The 4,889-nt window shown below is 32.3% G+C and overlaps 1 long non-coding RNA gene across 1 annotated transcript; it reads left to right on the top strand.

The window, feature by feature from the left end:
• Positions 1 to 3,906: 3,906 nt before the first annotated feature.
• On the top strand, positions 3,907 to 4,561 carry LOC11421142 (uncharacterized). Its single transcript, XR_003010283.2, has 2 exons — positions 3,907 to 4,063; positions 4,172 to 4,561. It is a non-coding gene; the product is annotated as an uncharacterized lncRNA (long non-coding RNA).
• Positions 4,562 to 4,889: the final 328 nt, after the last annotated feature.

The raw sequence follows: 4,889 nt of genomic DNA, 5'->3' as shown, positions 1-4,889 counted from the left end.
TCAATTGTTGCATATTGAAGAATTCTTAGGTAATGTTGTGCCCTAGATGTAGTTCGATATTTGACAAAGAGGCTACAAAAAGCCTTGAAAATCTTATTCCCGAATCCAAGAAAAGAGAAAATTGGTTTGCTGGTCATATACCAACGTTCTCTTTCACCAAGAGTTATATCCCTTTTATCAATAACTCTTCAACCACTAATTATGTTAATAAAAATGGTCATTGGAAAACTTTTGTGCCCTATTCCAAGGCATCTGTACAGAAATGGGTTCAATCAACCCGCAAAGGATGTAATCTTTCTAGTTAGTGGAAGGTTTTAATATCTCGAGGGGAACCAATCGACAAGAAGGAGGTGCCATAATGATGAAGGAGTTGGAAAAACATGAAGATGAAAAAATATCGAGGGAAACGAGGCGTTTTGAGGCAAAATGGAAAGATTCCATTAAATTTTCAACTGCGGAAGTGGTTCCCCACAAAGTCTTGAGATTGTGTAGTGAAATAAACCTTGAAATGACTACTTTTGAAAGTCGTGATTAACATGACATCATGCTTTGAAATACTTAGAGTTTCTAAAAAATGCCAATTCTCTCCTTCGAATAGATTCAGTCGAAAATGGCATTTCAGGGGGGTAAATTGTTAGCTGGTAATTTTAACAGACTCGTTTAATGTGGCCAACATTCGTTTACTTTTATCCTTGCAGGAATCGTAGTCTTTTCTTCAACATAAGGAATTTTGACGAGATGTTGGACTTGGCGCAAAAGGGTTTAAAAGCCCTATGGTTTGACAAGAAACGAGTCAGCGATACAAAACCGTCGAATTCAAGTAACTTCCATTGAAGCGGTTTCCTCAATGGAGAACATGGGAGAAGGGATTATACTTTTTCCATTTATTTTCTTATGTATAAATAGTAGTTTTCCATAGGGAAAAGCGTCCCAAATCATCTATACATAATTCTAAAACACTCGAAATACCAGCGCAAGAGAAAAGAGTCATAAAGAATGTATGTAACGAATTTTTCGAACCACCTTTATTTCTAATGCATTGTATTTATTCTTTCCTTTAAGTTTATGAAATTTAAACTTAATGCCTTTACTTTGCTTTTAAATCCCTTTTAAAAAAACTTTTGTAAGTATTTTAGAACTAGCCTTTGTTTTATGGATTCAGAGTCTGACTCAGAGTATGTATGCAGTGGAAATATCAAACACAATGATGAGAGAGAGAGAGAGAGAGAGAGAGAGAGAGAAGACACAAAGCAATTTATACTTGTTCCTCCCACAAAGCAATTTATACTTGTTCCTCCCACAAAACAGGAGTAGTCCAGTACCCTTGTGATGAGTCATTTATATACTATTTTAATATGCTTTTTAGTTTAGTTTTATTTAGATTTTATATAATTTTATATTAGTATTATTTCCTTTTTAGGATAGTTTACTTTAAATTGCAATTTATTATATTTCAGGGAAGAATATTGGATGGATTGAGTCTTGGAGCAAAAGAAAGGGATTTAGAGCAGATTGGACACGAAAATATAAAGATTGAGAGACAAAATATGTCTCCCACAAGTCAGAAGCCTGGCACGGCCCGTGCTAGCCTTGGCACGGCCGTGCCACCCTCCAGAATACTTTTTGCTGCTTTTGCTTGGACTCCAAGCTATTCTATTTTGGCGCACAATCTACCGTGGAATATTCTTAGAATATACTTGCTTAGATTTTAAGTCAATTGTGTACTATAAATAGAATAGCTAGCCATCACAAATATTCATCTTTTCTTGGAATGCAATATGTGACAATTGTTTTCTAATAAAAGTTCATTTACTTTATTGTTATTTACTTTTATGCTTTCTCTCTTCTTCTCCTTGTCTACGATGAACGTTAGTGAGTAGACTTCTCTTGTCTTGGGATTGTTGGATAAGTCTAATGACATAATCCTAATCAAACCAAGCTTTAAACCTTAATCTTATGTAACCCTAATTCCTTATCTAAATTCACCGCTTTAACATGGATCAACCATTATCAAACTGTGGAAACGAAAGTGGAGGGTTTGATAATTGTTTATCCATCATCTCAAATATCAATTCATAAAACGAAAGTGGAGCTTTGATATTCGAACAAGTGAATTTAGACAAGGATTGCAAAGTCAACGAAATAGGCTTTGCAATCTTTGAGACATATAGTTTCGATCTTCAAGGGAACTAATAACAATCAAGTCAGCGAAATAGGCTTGGTTGTTAGAGGAACCAAAATCTAATAGTAATCAAGTCAGCGAAATAGGCTTGGTTGCTAGAGGAACAAAAGAGAAACTGTCTTGAGAAATTAGGTCTAACATAAAGTTATAAGTTTAATAGTTTGGTTTGAGAAGGACTTGTCGTTAGGATGAACCAATAACCCCAAGGCTTTTATCTTTTCTTTTATTATTTACTTTCAATTAAAAATCCAAAACTTTCTACCTTATAAAACTTTAGTCTAATCATTTTCTAAAGTTAATTGAATTCATAACTCCCTGTCGGAACGATACTCTATTTTTACTACTTCGGTAAGACCGTGCACTTGCGGTTTTATCCCATCACCTTGCACTTCCAAGAGATTTCACTATAATCTCACTAGATTACAAATGCTCAAGGACTCTTTCAAGAGACTTTCAAATGCTCAAACACACTTTTGAGAGATTTCCAATGCTCAAGCACGTAGGCAAGAGACTTCAAAGTTTATAAATAAACATGATATGTTCTTACACTTGATATACAATCAAAGGTGTAAACTGAACTAATCAAAACAAACTCTAAAGACTTAGAATTTCTAAGATACTAACTTTGATAAGAAATTCTTAAGTGTTTTTATGCTATTTGATTTTGACAGAGTTAATGACACAATATAAATAGCAGAGTTTCAACTCCTTATATAAGAAAGGATTTAAATGACCTTGGAGAACAAATTCCAACATAATTAGAGTCATTGAGAAGCTTTAAATCAAGAACGGACCCTTTTCCTGATGTGGATAGTTTCGTTGATTAGACATTTGAATTTCCTTTGCAGAAACAAGAATTATCCGTTCATTCTCTCTGTCCTTGAAGTTATTTGTTTGTTTATTCAAGTGGCAACAAGAAGACAAACTGTACCATCAGACTTTGAAAGTGACAACTATAGAAGTGGAAAAATCTGACGTGGACTCTGGGTCCCTTAAGATCTTTTGAGTCTGGAGGTCTTCCAAGTCTGGTGGAGATCTTCCAAGTCTGATGAGGTCTTCTGAGTCTGATCATTCTTTAGAGTCTGATGAAAGTCTTTAGCTTCTGAGTATCATAATTTCTTCTGATCTAAGGTGTTGACTTCTGGTTGACCTTTCTTTAGATCTTCTATAAAAGTTTTTGAGCTTCTCGCGTGCATATGGTGCTGTTATACATGTTCAGACCTTGTTAAATTTAAATCTATCGTCCTGCACACTTGAACATATATTAGCATATCTAATTATTCTTTAATACTTTGTTATCATCAAAACCTTAGAGGAATTGTACAAACCAATTTTGTTTCAACATATACATATACCAATAAAAGACTTTATGTGAATGATAATGTGTATGAATTCATGCGACTAAATTTTTTTATACTATTCCATATGATTAAATGATTTTAATATATACAAAATTCTACAATACGATTAAATTATGCATTATTATTTTTTAAATTTCGCCTTCCGATCATGAAAAGTAGTAAGGTTAATTACCAAAATATTAAATTCTAATGATTAGCAAGTTTTTTACAGTACACCTTTATTAAGTGTGTTAAATGGATAATATAACACATTGTTCTTCTTAAGAGACACTTAATAATAATTCTAAATTTAGGGAGGGACTTTTCAAGTTCTTAAGGGGTAAAAATAATTACATTTTTAAGTTTATACCCTATAAAGTAATCAAATATGTCATATTTGTTGTATGTAAAGATTATACACTATAAAGTGATAAAATAAATTGTATTTGTTTTATGTAAAGAGAGAAAGATATGGCTCATAAGTTTGTGTATGCTATAATTTTATTCATCTTCCTATTTCTTGTTGCTAAAAATGTTAAGGGTAATGTTTTTTTTCCATCCTTTTAAAATTTTATTCTTTAGTTTGTAGTTGATATATAATCTTTATTTCATTTTTATAACATTAGTTTATTATTTTCTATCATTATAGGATATGTTGTTTGTAGAACTGTTGATGATTGCCCACCAGATACTCGGGATCTAAGGTATAGGTGCCTTAATGGTAAATGTAAATCGTATAGATTGTCCTACGGATAGCATGAGTCTCATACTCAAGATATGACAATTACACCATGCATTGAAGAGTGAGTTCTTACGCTAGCAAAAATAAATATGAAATATATATTTTGCTAAAATATTTTATAATTACATTGTAGTTATCGTCTTGGATTCCAATAGTTGTATTTCTATTTATCACCATGCCTTTGATTTAAGAATATGACATTATATTTACAGTGATACCACATATAACTTCAATTTTATATCATAATATTGTCACGTTTATGAATTTTTGAACAATGTCATTGATGTTTCTTTTGAACAAAGAGTTCACCCGTTCATTTCTTTCTTCTAAGAGTTTGCTCCTGAAAGTTTTAGGTTCGATTCCACTAAATGTCAATTTAGGTGGGCTACTTTAGCTGCTTAAAAAAAAAGGATTATTACTAAGAGATCTATTCGTCCAAGTTTGGAATTATCGCAATATTGACAATATATTAATACCTTTCTCATCCAAAATATAGAATCTTAAAAAATCTTCAAATAATTTAATGACTATGTGTTTACCGGTGTTTTTGATAAACTACGGTGGGTGGTTTTGGTTATTACAAGCAGGAACAAACCAGAAATCCTAGGACATGTTGTGCATTTTA

Source organism: Medicago truncatula, chromosome 3 (assembly GCF_003473485.1).
Source record: "Medicago truncatula cultivar Jemalong A17 chromosome 3, MtrunA17r5.0-ANR, whole genome shotgun sequence".
Lineage (NCBI taxonomy): Eukaryota > Viridiplantae > Streptophyta > Magnoliopsida > Fabales > Fabaceae > Medicago > Medicago truncatula.
The sequence above is the reverse complement of the archived record's forward strand: the minus strand, read 5'-3'. Positions and strand labels throughout refer to the sequence as shown.